A 19,405-nucleotide genomic window follows, 5' to 3' on the forward strand; every position below is an offset into this window, starting at 1 on the left:
CAAAAAAATGCATAATCTCTTTGGCTGCTCAGGACATTGTAAAGAGGTAAGTGAAAGAAACCCGGCAGTTTAATCTTCCCCAAGAACTTCTTCTTGCAGAAGATCGAGCTGCCAGCTTTCTATCACTTACATGTTTGCTCAGGTGCTAAGAGGACACTACAAGCTAGTACACTGACCGCTCACTACCTTGGGGATTTACAACAGGTGTTTTCTACTATATTTATAATTGTAAAGAGGTGACAGGTCCTCTTTACCAATGGCAAAGCTGTTGGGTATGGAAGGGTTTTCCTGTGCCACAGAAGCCTTCGCATTATTGTCAGGAGGCTTATGGGAAAGGACTGGTGCAGGGGTGTCGATACATAAAGAAGTCAGGGCACATGCAGTAGTATATTTAGGTTTCGTGCTGCCCTGGGCAACACAAAAATCAGCTCCCCCACCCACCCACGGAGAGACCTCGACACTGAAAAACACCCCCCTCCCCCACGATAAGAGCCTGACATTGACCAGCAACACCCCAGCCCCACCCAAGAGATCCTTCCACTACCACCGGCCCATACACACTGGCAACCCCCACCCCAGCAAAAGAGAAGACACTCACCTTCACAGCTTCGGACATCCCTGGGAGCAAGAGTCAGGCTCTGCTTACACCATCAAGCAGCCTGCAGCCTCTCTCACATCCCACCGGGTTACCATGCTGCATGTGTCCTTTGTTCCATCCCTTCTAAAAAATGCTGCTGCCCCCCTGAAAAAATGCTGCTCTAGGCAAATGCCTTGTTTGCCTTGTGGTAAATACACCCCTGGGCACGTGAGTGAGAGGAGACACCTGTGTGGTCAGATGGTGTGTACATGCTCACACGTTTTAGGAAGGTTGAGTGAGACTTTGTACTGAAAACTCTAAATTTTACATAGAAAGAGAGGTTTGTGCTATAGAGGATTGATCATGGCAGCTGTGCTGCTTTGCAAAATACTGTATGTCTATGAACTGAAGGGCCTCTGAGCTCAAGTGCTAGTGTCAGGGGCAGGTGAAACCGCCATGACTAGGTGGCTAGTGCCCTGTACAGACTTGCTAACTCAGTTTACAAAAAATATCATTTATTTGCATCTGTCAATCACCAGAGCCTTCCTGCCTTGTATTTTCCATTTTCTATATACTGTCTGCAAACTAATTCTGTGTCTATATGGGAGTCTCTATACCGGTCATATGGGAGCTTCTATGCCTGTCATGTCCTCATGACCCCACTAGAGAAACACTTCCACTATTCTCTGTTATGCATATACCATATCTAAGTTAAATTAGTCAAAACATCCCTGCATAGCAGATCTTGCCCTGATATCACAAATGGAATTGTACTTTCTTTCTCACATAGGCAACTGAGGGAGGGGGTAGCAATAAAAACAGGAGGTAGAGCCATAGTGTGTGTGTATGTATATATTGCCAAAGTATTGGAGTACCTGCCTTTATATGCACATGCACTTTATTGGCATCCCAGTCTTAGTCCGTAGGGTTTAATATTGAGTTGGCCCACCCTTTGCAGCTATAACAGCTTCAACTCTTCTGGAAAGGCTGTTCACAAGGTTTAGGAGTGTGTCTATGGGAATGTTTGACCATTCTTCCAGAAATGCATTTGTGAGGTCAGGCACTGATGTCAGACGAGAAGGCCTGGCTTGCAGTCTCTGCTCTAATTTATCCCAAAGGTGTTCTATTGGGTTGGGGTCAGGACTCTGTACAGGCCAGTCAAGTTCCTCCACCCCAAACTCACTCTCCATGTCTTTCTGGACCTTGCTTTGTGCACTGGTGCGCAGTCATGTTGGAACAGGAAGGGGCCATCCCCAAACTGTTCCCACAAAGTTGGGAGCATGAAATTGTCAGAAATGTCTTGATATGCTGATGCCTTAAGAATTCCTTTTACTGGAACTAAGGGGCCAAGCGCAACCCCTGAAAAACAACCCCACACCATAATCCCCCCACCACCAAACTTTACACTTGGCAAGTACTGTTCTCCTGGCAACTGCCAAACCCAGACATGTCCACCAGATTGCCAGACAGAGAAGCATGATTCATCACTCCAGAGAACACGTCTCCACTGCTCTAGAGTCCAGTGGCGGCATGCTTTACACCACTGCATCTGACGCTTTGCATTGTACTTGAAGATGTAAGGCTTGGATGCAGCTGCTCAGCCATGGAAACCTTTCCATGACACTCTCTATGCACTGTTGTTGTGCTAATCTGCAGGTCACACAAAGTTTGGAGGTCTTTAGCTATTCACTTCTTTGCACTGTGCTCTTCAGCATGTGCTGACCCTGTTCTGTCATTTTACATGGCCTACCACTTTGTGGCTGACTTGGTGTTGTTCCCAGTTGCTTCCACTTTGTTATAATACCACTAACAGTTGACCGTGGAATATTTAGTAGCAAGGAAATTTCACGAATGATCTTATTGCACAGGTGGCAACCTATCACGGAACCACGCTTGAATTCACTTTGCTCCTGAGAGCAACTCATTCTTTCATAAATGTTTGTAGAAGCAGTCTGCATATCTAGGTGCTTGATTTTATATACCTGTGGCCATAGAGGTGATTGGAGCACCTGAATCCAATGATTTGGAGGGGTGTCCCAATACTATATATATTGTATATACAGTACATATATATAGAGAGAGAGAGAAAGAGAGAGAGAGAGAGATACACACACTTTATTTCTTTTATTTTACAAATTAAGGATGCACAAGAAAGTAAAAGATATATAATCAAGACATGTGAGTGGGTTACTAAGTTTCAAGGTTTACCAATGTATCACGAACTATAAAATGTATGCATGCAAACACAAAATAATAACAGGAGCCTAGCATAATGGGTTGGATTTACTAAAATTGGAGCACTAAGAATCTGGTCCAGCTGTGCTTGGTAACCCATCAGCTTTTAACTTCAGCTTTTTCAATTAATCTTTGGCAATAAAACCTGGAAGCTGATTGGTTTCTTTGCAGAGTTGTACCAGATTTTGCACTCTCCAGTTTTAGTAATCCCCAATGTGTCAAAAGATAAAATAATGCACAGAAAATTACAAAGATAACTTGCCTCTCCCTGCATATCAATGTAACTGGGTAGAGAAAAGCATTACATCTTGGTACAGTGTGGCTATTAGGATGAGCTACTAGTCTAAAGCATTCTGAATAAAGGCTTGAGCAGCAGTTTTACCGCCCCCTTGATCTCCCACCTAAAGCCTACAATACAGCTGGAGAGGGCTATGCACATGCTGCAATGCTTTACAATGTGGCTGCTACAAATTTAACGTGCCATGATGAGTTGACAGACTGCACTGCCAGTCAGACTCGGCCATTCAAGTCAATAGTGCCATACTGCAACCATGAGACACTTGGCTCATGGTTGCAGCACATTAGTCTCCTATAAAATTTCCATTCTGAAAAGAAAAAAAAAAAGGTATTCCGGAGGTGGCAATATCACTGCTCAGCCCCAATCTGAAAAGTGATCCAGAGAATGGGAACTCTTAGCTTTACTGTGCACTTTAAGAAACATCAGCTGCAAGGATGAGGGCCTGTGTTGATATCTTTTGAGATTGTGCTGATGGGCAAATGCACTTTGCTTTACACATCAGTGTGAGATACTTCTAAGATCATTCAGAATTCATTGACATACGCATTTTACCTGCAGTTGACCTTATTCTAACTTACATTCGATGTGCTTCCTTTCAAATCCCCATAGGCGGGGAAACCCACTTTTGATCAAAACAGAGGCTCTAAAAGGCTCTACAGACAGATTATACAGTATTTAAATTGTGATAACACTACACCAATTAATCTGAAGATTGTATCAATAAAATAAAAAGTAAAAGTGATTGAGGCTACTCAAAATTCCAATTGACATAAGTCATAAACATCATAAATGAGAGCAGCACTCACTGTATAACTGTCCATCCGAAATACTGAATGTGAACACAAAAATCCTTTTATAAACAATGTCCAAACATGATGAAGAAATTTCCTTCTTGAAATAACAATCACCACTGTGCCATCACCTTATGGAAAAACACTCACCAAATATGTCCTCCCAGATCATAAGTGTATATTGTTAGTCAGACTGTTAAACAATCATCGAAACCAATCAAATTGATCAGAAACATTTAGGTGATGTCTCTTTAAATGTTGAAATGAGAAAAGATAAAAAGAAAACTCCAAGGGAGTTGATGCTAGGGCAAAACATCAGAAAGAAACTCACTCACATTTAGAAAGTGTATCATTAGCTAGTAATTCCCAATAAACTTCTGCAAACTACAATACACTATCCAATCTGATTGGACCTATGCCATACGTTGCTGGTATTGTCTCATCAGATGTTGAGACCATATCAGCTAATGTTAGGGCAGAAGGATTTAACATAAGCCACTCATATTTGTAAAGTGCAATAGTGGCACTACACTTCTAATAGCTTTGAGATACAACCATTGGATAGCTTCTGAATGTATACTCATAAATCGGGGGAGATCTACAGCTCTCACTAACTTCTATCAGTATCGGCCAATGGTAAAACACGGCCAAAGCTGATAAAAAGTCATCACTATATTCAGATTAAAAACAACTAAAAGGCGTGACACGGCGGTGAAGGCGAAGCCTGAGTATGGCGGCAGAGGAGAGCTCTATGTAGGAGCTCTCGGACGGAGCTCCGTGGTCTGACCTCCCCAGGTCCCCTGTGTACCTCCCGAGATATGTGAAAAGCCTTGCGGCTTGGCTGTTATCCTGGCCTGACGGCTCCCCGGGACGAGAGGTAGAGGCTTGTGGGAGGAGAAGTGGAGAGCGGCTGGAGATTAGCGGGGAGAGGGTGCCCGGACGCTGGGAAGCCGGCGCGATCACGTGACCGGCCGCAAAGCACTCCTGGGAGATCGGGAAGCCGGCCGGCCGGCGTTCTGCGGTGGGAGAGCAGAGCGGACCTGTTGGCCTGAGACCGGTTCATTCTCCCCCTATTCCCCCGAGACCCCCAGGCATAAAGCAAGGCAAGAGGATACCCACTGAGCCCTGGTTAACGGAAGATTCAAAGAGACCCTGGAGGGTCCCCCCCCCCTCCGTGAACAAAGACCCTAGGCGACCTGAAGGTGAGAGCATTCAGCGTGGTCACGGGAAGAAACACACAAGGAGGGTGAGTGACTAAAGTCGAAACCTACTATACACTAATTGTGATGTATTACATGGTCCCCTAAAGGGAAGCAGGGGGTAATGAGAAAGGGGGGACCCCCCGGTGACTGCAAAAAAGGGGGAAAAAGATATGTGGAAAGAACAGCCCAAAAAAGACCAGCCGGGGGACAGTGCAGAGACCTGTATATAAGAACTTTGATTCTCTCCCCTCCAAACCCATGAATTTATAAAAGAGGAACAAAGAATAAAAGCTACAGAGAAAATGAAAAATAAAAGTGTAAAAGGAAGTGGGCTTAAAGAGTCCCAGACTGGTACAATTAAAAAATATACCTCCCAAGGAAACGTAACCCCAGAAAGATCCCAGAATAGGATTGAAAGAGGAGAAGCAGATCTCAGTATGGAAAATAGCCCAAGAGTATCATTAGGCCTGGACACCAGCAATCAGCAATCATTAGGAAATATAGAGACGGAAAAAGACCTACAAATACCTAATAAAAAAGAAATGGCAGAAATGTTTAAAGAACTGGAGAAAACAATAAAACAAGAAATGGTAAATATCCGAAGTGACCTGGGACACCTGTTGGTGAGAGTGGAGGAAACGGAGGAGAAAGTTAAAAATCAGACCCAGGCTATCTCTGAGCTAGAAAAAGTGATAACTAACATAGGGAAAGCCCAAGAAAAACTGATATATAAAGCTGAGATACAAGAAAACAGAGACAGGAGGAGAAACGTTATGATACAAGGGGTCCCAGAGAACTCAAAGGGAGAAAACCTGCAAGAAGTGGTCTGTAAAATATTAAATACTATAACAGACAGCACCGAAATGGAAAGGACTAAAATAGAAGGAATTTTTAGAAAAGGAAACATCCAGAGATATCTGGGGAAAGAAAGGCCGAGAGACATTATAGTTAAATTTTATGAGTTTCGAGATAAAGAAAAAATTTGGAAGAAGATCAAGGGAAAATCAGTTATTAAGTATGAAGGAGGAGACATACAGATATATGCGGACTTGGCCCCAGAGACCCTGTGGAGAAGGAGAACCTTGAAACCCCTATTGGAAAGGTTGAAAGAACATAATGTGCAATATAGATGGGGGACTCCCGAATGTTTAATAGGATGGAAAAACGGGGTTACTTCGCACCTTAGGTTCCCAGAAGACTTGAAATATTTTTGTGACAGTTTAAAAATACAAAGAATGGAGATTCCAGGCTGGGAAGAAGTTCAATGGGAAATTAGAATGAAGAGAAAAGAGGACTGTCAACTTGTGGGGGGGAGGAGACTGGGGGGGAGGGGGAGAGAGGTGGTGGAGGGAAAATAAGGCTTTTTTTTTTTTTTTTTTTTTCCTCTACATTAGTCTGCCCTCACCCTATTGCCCCTGCCTTACTGTGCTGGAGATGAACCCAAGAGGGACTAGGGGAGCTATGGGGAGGTCAGACAAGGGGAAAGACGTCCATACCCAGAGTTTTTAGCCAAAGGACTAGATCAAAAGTGGAATTTATTTCCATAAATGATTAATAGGCAAATGATAGGCCTAAAAAGAGGGGGGAGGGGAGGGGGGAGGGGGGGAGGTGGAAGGCTGGGGGGGTGGGTAGGTGGGGAGGGGGGGTATTTTTCCTGCAAAATAAAAAAAGATATAAAAGCAAGTGAGAAGGGAGAAGGAGGGGAAGAGAAGATTTATGGAAGATGGAAGAGATTCAGTTTATAACATATAACGTAAATGGGTTGAACTCCCCTGGGAAAAGATTTAGATTGTTTAAAGAACTACACCATAGAGCAGCCTCAGTAGTATTTTTACAGGAGACATATTTTGAGATAGAATCGAAAGTTAGGCTGGGGTCTAAGGGTGTTGCAATAGGTATGGCAAAGAATACTAGGTTTGAGCTGGAAGATAGAAAGACAGACCCAGAGGGGAGATTCTTGTTCTTAAAGGGAAAGTTACAGGAGATCGAATGTACACTGGCCAATATTTACTGTCCTAATAAAAGCCCGGAGATATACCTGAAAAAAGTGCTGAGGAAGTTGATGGACTTTAAAAAAGGACGCCTGATCCTCGCAGGGGATTTTAATTTTTGTATGGAACCACAAAAGGATGCTACCTCCCATGTACAGAGAGAAGGAAGTAGGGCCCTGAAACTCTTGAAAAAAGAACTACACATAAGTCAATTGGTAGATGCCTGGAGAATTACACATATGCAAGATAGAGATTATACCTTTTTTTCAAACATGCATAAGAGGTACTCAAGATTAGACCACATATTTATAGAACATCAATTAATTGACCACCTGGTTCAAGTTGAAATAGAGACAATCTCTTTATCGGATCACGCCCCAGTTACAATGAAATTGGATTGGGGGAAGGAGAAAACAGGAGGGCTGGGTTGGAAACTGAATGAGACATTATTAGTAGAAAAGGAAATAGCCCAGAAAGTAGGGGAAGAGATTGAACGGTATTTCAAGGAGAACGAGACAGGTGATGTGTCCATAGCTACAGTGTGGGAATCTCACAAGGCATATATAAGAGGAATATTGATAGCGATTGGGGCAAGAAAGAAAAAAGAAAGAAGAGAGAAAATGAGTGGGCTCTTAGAAGAAATAAGTATATTAGAACAACAACACAAGAATAGAATAATAAAAGAAATAGAGCTGAAGTTAAAAAAAAAAAAAGAAGAATTGGAAGGTGTAATAGAAGAGGAGAGGAGAAAAGTATATAATAGAGTTTTGAGTGAGAGATATAGATGGGGAGAAAGACCGGGAAAATATTTGATGAGGGCCCTGAGGAAAAAGAAAAATAGAAATTATATAGAAAAAATAAAAGATGTTAAGGGGAACCTGAAACACTCAAATAGAGAAATCACCAAAGTTTTTATGGAATATTATAGAGATCTGTACAATATAAATCCCCTGCGGGAATCAGAAAATATAGAAAGTGTGAAGAATCAAAAGAGAAAGAAATATCTAGAGATGGCTGGGTTATTAAAATTAAGCGAAGACCAATTGAATTCCCTTGATGCAGATATCTCACAAGATGAAATAAAATTAGCCTTGAAGGGTACAGTGTCTGGGAAAAGTCCAGGACCAGATGGGTATACTGTGAGATAATATAAAAAATATAGTGAAATTTTAGTACCAAAACTTAGAAATTATATGAATGCTTTAGGTGGAGAGATGGAAGTAAGAAAAGAATCGCTACAAGCTCAAATGGTGCTTATTCAAAAAGAGGGAAAAGATGCTACACAGTGTTCGAGCTATAGACCTATTTCATTATTAAACACTGACACTAAGCTATATGCAAAGGTCTTGGCAAATAGATTGAAAGAGCTGCCGGAATGGATACATGAGGACCAGGTGGGCTTTGTTCCCGGGAGGGAGGGTAGAGATAATGGGTTACGATCATTGATGTTGATCCAAAAAAGTAAAAAGGGAAAAGAACCGGTGGTGCTACTCTCTATAGACGCTGAAAAAGCGTTTGATAGAGTGAACTGGAGATTCATGATGGATACGTTGGAAGTCATGGGAATTGGGCCCAGGATGAGAGAGTGGATAGGAAAGTTGTACAGATACCCCTCTGCAGTTGTTGTGGTGAATGGGGAGAGGTCAGAACCCATCGAGATGTCAAACGGTACAAGACAGGGATGTCCACTGTCCCCACTGTTGTATGTTATATCATTAGAACCACTGCTGTCAACGATAAGGCTGAATAGAGATATAAAGGGAATCCAGATAGGGGACACAGAACATAAAGTCGCCGCTTTTGCTGACGACTTGTTGTTCTACGTAGGAAACCCCAGGATAACACTTCCAAATTTAATGAAGCTATTAAAGGAATATGGAGAATTGTCAAATTTAAAGATTAATCCAACAAAAACGGAGATTCTAAATATAAATATTCTAAAAAATGAAAAAGAAAAAATACAAAAGGAATTTCCCTTTAAATGGAAAGATATAGATATAAAATACTTAGGAGTAAAACTCACAGCTTCATATAAACATCTATATAAATTAAACTATATTTCATTGATCAACAAGATTAGAGAGGAGTTTAAAATATTGCAGGAGGGAACTCCGACATGGATAGGCCGTATTAACCTGGTAAAAATGATAATAGTACCAAAAATCATGTATAGATACAGTCATGGCCGAAATTGTTGGCACCCTTGATATTTTTCCTGAAAATCAAGTATTTCACACAAAAAAGGTATTGCATTAACACATGTTTTGCTATACACATGTTTATTCCCTTTGTATGTATTGGAACAAATATAAAACAGAGGCAGAAAAGCAAATATGACATAATGTCACACAAAACCCCAAAAATGGGCTGGACAAAAGTATTGGCACCCTTAACTTAATATTTGGTTGCACACCCTTTGGAAAACATAACTGAAATCAGTCGCTTCCTATAACCATCAATAAGCTTCTGACACCTCTCACCCGGAATTTTGGACCACTCTTCCTTTGCAAACAGCTCCAGGTCTCTCTTATTGGAAGGACACCTTTTCCCAACAGCAATTTTAAGATCTCTCCACAGGTGTTCAATGGGATTTAGATCTGGGCTCATTGCTGGCCACTTCAGAACTCTCCAGCGCTTCTTTGCCATCCATTTCTGAGTGCTTTTTGACGTATGTTTGGGGTCATTGTCCTGCTGGAAGACCCAGGATCTTGGACGCAAACCCAGCTTTCTGACACTGGGCCCTACAGTGCGACCCAAAATCCTTTGGTAATCCTCAGATTTCATGATGCCTTGCACACAGTCAAGGCACCCAGTGCCAGAGGCAGCAAAACAACCCCAAAACATCATTGAACCTCCACCATATTTTACCGTAGGTACTGTGTTTTGTTCTTTGTAGGCCTCATTCCGTTTTCGGTAAACAGTAGAATGATGTGCTTTACCGAAAAGCTCTATCTTGGTCTCATCTGTCCACAAGACGTTTTCCCAGAAGGCTTTTGGCTTACTCAAGTACATTTTGGCAAACTGTAGTCTTGCTTTTTTATGTCTCTGTGTCAGCAGTGGGGTCCTCCTGGGTCTCCTGCCATAGCGTTTCATTTCATTTAAATGTCGACGGATAGTTCGCGCTGACACTGATGCTCCCTGAGCCTGCAGGACAGCTTGAATGTCTTTGGAACATGTTTGGGGCTGCTTATCCACCATCCGGACTATTCTGCGTTGCAATCTTTCATCAATTTTCCTCATCCGTCCACGACCAGGGAGATTAGCTACAGTGCCATGGGTTGCAAACTTCTTGATAATGTTGCGCACTGTGGACAAAGGCAAATCTAGTTCTCTGGAGATGGACTTGTAACCTTGAGATTGTTGATATTTTGCCACAATTTTGGTTCTCAGGTCCTCAGACAGTTCTCGTCTCCTCTTTCTGTTGTCCATGCTTAGTGTGGCACAGACAGACACACAATGCAAAGGTTAAGTGAACGTCTCTCCTTTTTATCTGCTTTCAGGTGTGATTTCTATATTGCCCACACCTGTTACTTGCCCCAGGTGAGTTTACAGGAGCATCACATGCTTGTAACATTCTTATTTATCCGCAGTTGTGAAAGGGTGCCAATACTTTTGTCCAGCCCATTTTTGGAGGTTTGTGTGACATTATGTCGAATTTGCTTTCTTTCCTCCCTTTTTTTGTTTTGTCCCAATACACACAAAGGGAATAAACATGTGTATAGCAAAACATGTGTTAATGCAATACGTTTCGTGAGAAATAGATGATTTCCTGGAGAAATATCAAGGGTGCCAACAATTTCGGCCATGACTGTATCAAATGATACCAATTAAACTCCCAGAGATCTTTTTTAAGGTAATTAAGAAACTGATAACAAAATACATATGGAGGAATAAAAAACCAAGATTGTCATATGAGTTGTTGAGTAGGAGGAAAGAAAGAGGTGGTTTAGGGCTCCCAGACTTTAAAAGATATTACAAAGCTGTAATATTGGCAAGAACTACAGATTGGACACATAACTATAAAAAAAGTTGGGTGAGAATAGAGAATGAACTTAGTGGAACAGATTTGGGTAAGGTGATATGGGTACCAACACAGTATAGGGGTTTAAACGATAATGTAAATACATACACTTTGAATGTTTTAAAAATTTGGGATAATTTACACAAAAGTTTGAAATGGACTTTTAATTCAACACTGATTTCACTAAAAAACACAGAGTTTTTCCCCCCTGGTAGAGAAGAAATAGGTGGTAGGTGGTTCAAGTAAGAGATATTTTGGTGGGGGATAAAATAGGATCATTCGGGGAATTGAAAAAAAAAGAGGGTGAGATTTTCACTAAATTAGACGAGTGGCGGTATTTTCAACTGAGGAAGTTTGTTGGAAGTTTGCCAAAACCTTTAAGGACAAGAGACAATTGGAACTTGTTTGAAAAGGTTTTGGGAACACAAGGCGATGGGAAGCACGGGATTGCCAAGGTATATAAAATACTCACTGAATTAGATACAAACACAAAGCCAACATATATAACAAAATGGGAAACTGATATGGGAAGCGTGATAGATGAGGAGAAGCAGAGGAGAATTTATAGATTAACCCACGAAAACATTTCTATGAGAGAAGTAGAGATGAACTATAAGTGTTTGACAAGATGGCACATTACACCAAACGTTGAAAATAAGATGTGTGTAGAGAGTTCACCGTGGTGTTGGAGGGGAAGTGGTGAAATAGGCACAACATATCACATATGGTGGGGTTGCCCAAAAATTCAGGCATTCTGGAAGACAATAACCCATTTGATAAGAAAAATAACAGAAATAGACATTGGCTTAGACCCAGAAGTGTGTATTTTGCATAACATGGATATATCAGTTAATAAATATAAAAAATCAGGGATATGGTGCTACATAAATGCTGCAAAAGCTCTGATACCCAGGTTCTGGAGGCAAATAGAGGTGCCGAAGGAAGAAGACTGGATTGAAGGAGTTGAGCAGATTAAAAAGATGGAAAGGTTGTGTCATGCCCAGGAAGATAGGATGGAGATCTATAATAGGAAATGGGAGAACTGGGAAAAAGCTAAGTTATATATGAAATATAGGAAAGATTAAAGAAAATAACAGGAAAATTGCACTTGCTGAGATAAAATGATGCAGAGAAAAGGAAAAGTAGGAAAATGGGATTAGGGTGGGGGTGGAGGAGGGGGGAGGAAAGTTGGAATAGAGTAAATAAAGTGGAAATGTTGGATAATATAATGTATAAATATATATATATATGTTTGTATATCATGATGATGAAATGTATTTAAAATGAAAATCAATAAATATTTAAATTATAAAAAAAAAAAAAAAACAACTAAAAGGCAACTGCTCACATACTGCATATGTTGGGCTATACTCTCACAAGCATTGAGATGTAGCTGCAGGGTAGCCATCAGTGGGGGGGAACAGATATGTTCTCAGCAACCACTATCAAAACCACCAACTAGACCACCACAGCCAGCTATGTGTATATGTGATGATGTTAGCACTCAACGCATTTCAGAGTAATGCTTCATCAGGAGGTCAGAAGCACAAACAAATTTATACCAATGTTGCACATCCCATAATAGGATGGGCTAATAAATACATCAGAACTATATGATTTGGATGGAAAAGTGTCATTTAATGGCAACAGCACCAGTAGAAGAGAAAACACAAAAGGTCAAAAAGGGCTAGGTTGACTATCTAAACCCCCAGTCAACCATCTAACCCCAATCAGCTGCATAATAATACAAAATACATAATATATTGCTGTCACTCCGCTCAGCTACTTATCTAACATATACTTCTACGTAAATATGTATATAACTCATAACTCATAAATATGTATATAACTCATGACCTGCTTGTTGTGCCTTGGTAAGCTTCCTGGACACCGAGCTGCTGAACTTCCAACCAGCACTCAGTATGACCGTATCCACCTGCCCCGCACTCAGTGATGGGATCCCTCAAGGGATAGGGCTTCTCTGGGTTCAAAACATTTTTATAATGCTGAAAAATGTCTGTGATGATTCATGTTCCTAGGGATCAAGTCCCACTGATCATGTTGCAAGGGAAACCTGGGTGACTAGCCTAGCAATTTATATATGACTGCCTGCAATTGTACCTACGCTCAGTGATGGGATCCCTTCTGGGACAGTTCTTCTCCAGGTTCAAAATATTTTCTGTAATGCTGAAAACATCTTTGATGACCCATGCCCAGGGTCGGTGCTAGACTATTTTTGCTCCCTAGGAAAGACCAGCTACTTGCACCCCCTTCCCAAAAAAGATAAATAAATAAAAACATTTAAAACCAGTAGAAAATATTAAATCAACAAAACATGAAACTGCTAAATTTAATTTGCAAAAATAAGTTCCATAAGATGCCACCATCACCAATATTAAAGACAAAATCAATGTCAAGGGCAGACTGTATCTGTGGCTGGCAGTGGGAGGGTGACAGTTGCAGTGAATGGAGGATGATGGATCCACACTCTGACAGATCCCAGGCTGGAATTCTCCAGGCAATGGGGAACTAGGCGGCCGCCTATTTTGCCTAGTGGAAGCCCATGCCCCTAGAGATGAAGTCCTACTGGCCATCCAGGGGAGTCTGGATGGTTAGGCTAGCAATTTAATAACCGCACCTACCTGCCCCCATACTCCATGAAAGGGACAGTAGTTTTTGAGGGTCCATATGTGAGACTGGTATTATCTAGGAGTGGGAGATATGAGGGGTCTGGTTTTATCTAGGAGTACAGGGGGTATAGGGAGGTCTGGTGTTATCTAGACGTACAGGGGGAATAGAGGGTCTGGTGTTATCTAGGACTACAGAGGGTATAAGGGTCTGGTGTTATCTAGTAGTACAGGGGATATAGGGTGTCTGGTGTTATCTAGGAGTACAGGGGGTCTGGTGTTATCTAGAAGTACAGGGGGTCTGGTGTTATCTAGAAGTACAGGGGGTATATTAAAGTTCATGTGCGTGTAAAGGCAGGTGTCCCAATACTTTTGGCAATATAGTGTAAATTGAGGTGTAGATGCAGACCTCCATCCTGTCAGCAGGGATGTGCTGGATTTTGTTTCCCTGCAAAACAGGGAATAAAATCTAGCCCATCACTTGGTAAAATCACCTAAAAGTAAACATGAAACACTTGTTAGGCACACAGTTAGCCCTTAGATCATCATAGATGTTTAACCCCTTCCCAGCCAGTGTCATTAGTACATTGTCAGTGTATATTTTTAACACTTATCACTATATTAGTGTCACTTGTTGCTACAAAGTGTCAGTTAGTATCAGATTGCAGTCCCGCAATAAGTCGCTGAACACTGCCATTACTAGTATAAAAATAAATAAATAAATAAAAATTCCAGTATATATCCCATAGTTTATAGACACTATAACTTTTGCGTAGACCAATCAATATACTCTTATTTGGATTTTTTTTTCCAAAAATCTGTAGCAGAATACATATTTGCCTAATTTTATGAAAATTTATTTTTATAAAAAAAATTTTATTGTTTTATAGCAGCAAGTAAAACATTTTTTTTTCAACATTGTCAGTCTTTATTTGTTTGTAGCACAAAAAATAAAAACCCTGTGGTGATCAAATACCACCAAAAGAAAGCTCTTTGTGGGAAAAAAACAATATACATTTCATTTATGTACAGTATTGCATGACTGCATAATTGCCAGTTAAAGTAACGCAGTGCCATATAGAAAACAATGGGCTGGTCAGGAAGGAGGTTACATCTTCCGGAGGTCAAGTGGTTAATCAGCACTCTGAATATGGTCTTTTAGCCAGTTTTCTATCCATTTACAAACTGCATTTTCTAAGCTCATAGACTTTAATTTACACATAAGCCATGTGTTGGGAACTGTGTCAAATGCTTTGGCAAAATCCAATTATACTATATCTACAGCTACTCCTTTTGTCTTACTTCTTCTTTGCTTACTTCCTCATAAAAAGAAATCAGATGTATTTGACAACTTTGGTCTTTCATGAATCCATGCTGACTATTGCTTAAAATATAATTATCTAGCAAAACCTCCTCTGTGTTCTTATATTAAACTCTCTAGTATCTTTCTGACTCTAGAAGTTAAACTAACTGCTCTGTAGTTACTTAAATACTTTAATCCATTTTTAAATATAGGCACCATATTGGCCCTACACCAGCCAGCAATGAGTGTTTTCTGACGGAGGGGAAGTCTCCCTTCAGCCATATACAATTGCTCAGTGGGGAGGATTCCCCTATCCATATTAAGCATGTGCATGGGGGAATCGAGTCACGTTTCTTAGTTCAAACCACTGCGTGAATGAAAATAATGACCCATCCATGGGCTGGCTTACACAGCTGGCACATTGGCAGTCACCTAAGGGGGTCCCCTTGTGGGTTTTCCTGGACGTTTATCTCTGTGATCCTATATTTATAATCTTCTTTGGCTGAACCAAAAAGACAGAGGTCTGCTATCATGTCCAAAAGCAAAGCACAACCTTGAGAGAGTGGGATGAGATAAAGGTTAAACACAAGTTGATCTCAGCTCATACTCTTTTGCACTCTATAATGGGAAACCTTATCTTGACTTAAATGTTGGTTATATCTGAATACCCATTTTCTAAAAGATTGGGGTATCCTTCCATTTGACGCTCTTAAGGAAAGGTAAAAGCTTTATGGTAGGGATATTTTTCAGTACTTGTGACATAAGCACTTTCTGCAATCCCGAACCCAAAATGCTACTGATCTTTTCTTTCTGCTTTAAAAGTGCTTTTATGAATAAACCAGGGGGACCAGGCCTCATATCATTTGTATACTCATTGTCTGTTTTGGTAGCAGACATCGTCCTCTTTTATGCGACTGAGTAGGACAACATGTTGGGAAATCACACATCAAAGAAGAATTGATCACAGATGTGAATGAATGTGGCCATGAGCTATGTCCTTATGCTAGCTTTAGATGCAAACTATAAGGTTCTTCAGCAGTACCTTGTACCTTTGACAATCTAAGGGGCCATTCCAACTCAGTTATCTAAGTTCCTTAGATGATATCATGTTGATGGTTCCTTCAAACACATTTGGATGGATTGTCCAAAAGTGAGAAGATTCTGTATTAGGGTTTACCAAATGCTCTACAAGATTACAGGCAAAACATTACCTTCATAAGGACCCTTATGAAACCCTTTTGAACTGTCAACCTCCGGAATGTACCAATACTCAACTCTGTTCAAAATTGTCACACATATTCTTAAAGAGAGTTATAGCAAAAGCATGGAAGTCCCTGACGTTACCCTTTGTAAAAATGACCACCAGGCAAAATGACAAGATGGCTAACTCCCATAAAATATGGGAACTGTGGATTGAATTCTGAATGCCGCTCTCTTTTGATCTGGACTCTTTGCTCCTGTAGTAGCTTCCTCTCTGTTCTATTCCTTCCTTTCTTTTTACCCTACTCCACAACCACTTTTTACCTTACCCTTCCTTCTGTTGTTTTTTTTCTGGGGGTGAGGGGACCTCTGTTTTTCTCTCCTCCTTTTTTCAGACATTTATTTAAAGTGGAACTTTATGTAAATTATAAAAATGGTCAAACAGGCAGAATTTTTAATGCAGAAGAGACACACTTTGTCTCTTCTGCATTAAACTTACCTGCCTGCCTGTCCGCCTCTGTACAATGAACTGCACAGGGGCAGATTACTGTAGAGATTCAGCAATGTCAATGCTGATTTTATGCACAGGAGTGATGCCATATCAGTTCAGCCAATAAAAGCGGTTGATGCTTGATACCCAGAAGCTGGCTGCTCAAGGATGTCAGCAGCTGGCTGGGAGCTCCAGAACATCTCATCACTGGATCCAAGGTGAGTATAGTTCCAGTTTAATATGTTTTTCTTCCTACCTCCTGGAATTTGGAGCATACCACTTACCCAAGGGTCACTGCTTACTAAGTCTTATTTTATAAAGCCCTAGTTCACATGTGTTTTGCTTGCACTATCTCTTGGTATGCCACTAATTATTGACACAATTGTTCAGGTGAGCATGTTCCTTCCTGTTTCCTGCAATGTTTTGCCTGTTAAACTTAATTTTGTAAATGTAAGAAATTTGTAAATATTTATTCAACAAAAAAACTGTGTTCTTTTGCCCTATACTCAGGGAGGGAAAAAATTAAATAAATATATATATATTTTTTTTTACTATAGCATGTTTTCCTTGTTTTGTATTATCAAAATGAATCCAGCAGCTGGAAATGTTGAGGGCTTTGTAAAGTCATTATGAAATGGGTTCTCTCCTACATTACACTTGACCATCTCTCCAGAACAGCAGTCCCTTTATTACTACAACTCATCTAAAGAAACAGCATGGCATAGCAAAACCATACAGCTATTTATTGCCCTCAAAGGATAAAACAAAGATTAAAAATAAATCCCTATTGCAGCAGTATGAAGACTTTTCTTTCAGTTGAACTCCAGGCATACAGCTAAAATACATATATGGGAGCAGTTTTCCCTGCCACAGAATTTGAATTTCTGTTCATCCAATGCTGAGATTTTTACAGCCTTTCCATACATAACAGCCTGATTGACACATCTTTGCTGCAGTTAAATAGCAAAACTAGATCACCATCATGTCTTCAGCCATTGCCTGGACAAGAAAGGAACAGAAACAGACATTTAAGGCAATTTTTCTGCTAAATCCTTCAATTAGCATGGCCTTTGTCAGCACGTGCGATTACTGCACATTTGATTGCCCCAAAGTACTGCCCCTTTCTCTTCCAGTTTGAATGCTGCTCTACAGAGGAGTACAAGAGGCTGAAGTCAAGTCATATTCAGGTATTTTGACTAGTTGCATTTTAAAGAAATTTCATTATTTTTTTAATTAAATACATAACTGTCTCCATTGGTGTTTTATACTATATGTATGAGTTTCAGCTGTGAAATGAGTATATTTAGTAAGTACAATTCTAAACAGAAAATTGCAAATGGCCTGCTACCTGTTGGCATGAAAAGCTAAATGACATACTCTGTATTGCAGGCTATGCAACTACACTACATGGATGAGTACACATACACATTAAAACAGTACTATAATGTATGCAGTGCAGTCTCTTGACCAATGATTCCTAAATCTGTTATTTGGAACTAATCACTGTCGGGCCAGCTTTGGTAGTGTATACATGACTGTGAATTGGCTTTGCCAGAGAAGTAGAACATATGGATAGTGCTAAAGGTTCCTAATTGGCTGCTTAGTACTGCAGGTAAATAATTGATTGTTTTAAATCCGTTTAATGCCACAGTGTTAATATTTTTTAGACCCTGGCTGCCAAAGTGATGGTAAACTATCTAACCCATACAAAATGCTGCCTGACATTTAATACATTTGCTGGAGTTTCGATTGTGCTAAGCCCTATCAACCAGCACAGGCTCTTAGAGATTTGAAGGAGTGATGGGGTGCTAAACACTTTTGCTAAATCAAGGGTTACTCAATAGATCAGGTTTTCACCAGCAGTAGACCCTGGCTGCCAAAGTAAAGGTAAACTACCTAAACCATACAAATTGCTGTCTTACATTTAATACATTTGATGGAGTTCTGATTGTGCTAAGCCCTATCAACCAGCACAGGTTCATAGAGATTTGAGGGAACGATGGGGTGCTAAACATTTTTGTTAAATCAAGGGTTACTCAATGGATCAGGTTATCACCAGTAGTAGACCCTGGCTGCCAAAGTGAATGGACACTACAGTATCTAACCTATACAGAATGCTTCCTGACATTTAAAACATTTGCTTTAGTTCCAATTATGCTAAGCTGTATCAACCAGCACAGGTTTGTAGAGATTTAAGGGAGCGATGGGCTACTAAACACTTTTGTTAAATCACGGGTTACTCAGCAGATAAGGTTTTTTCAGTTCAGACTGAACTTTGCTGATCAGAATTAGTTTGAAAGCCAAAACATCTACCTGATCAGCGGGAGCCAAAAGCCATATATAGCATTTTTTACTGCTACTAAACATGAAAGCTTCCAATGTCAATGATTGATAAGGGAGTAGTGGTGCCAGCACCCTCTAGCTCCAATCATTTGCTGGCCAGGAATTCCTGGCCTTGTAAACAAAGAGGTATGGATAACAATGACATCACTGACATCACTGACCAAAGATGGCTTCACGGCCATATTTGATTAATGACATCACTGAGTTTAACCAACCCCTTTGTTTACATGTAGCAGTGGGGACCGAGAGATGACATTTGCAGCAGGTTAAATTGTGTAATTGAACATGTCTGTTTTGATAGACAGCAGATTACAATTATCATGATTG

This window comes from Staurois parvus, unplaced genomic scaffold (genome assembly GCF_062004578.1).
Source record: "Staurois parvus isolate SC_StPar_1 unplaced genomic scaffold, SC_StPar_1.0 ptg000029l, whole genome shotgun sequence".
In the NCBI taxonomy this organism is placed as follows: domain Eukaryota; kingdom Metazoa; phylum Chordata; class Amphibia; order Anura; family Ranidae; genus Staurois; species Staurois parvus.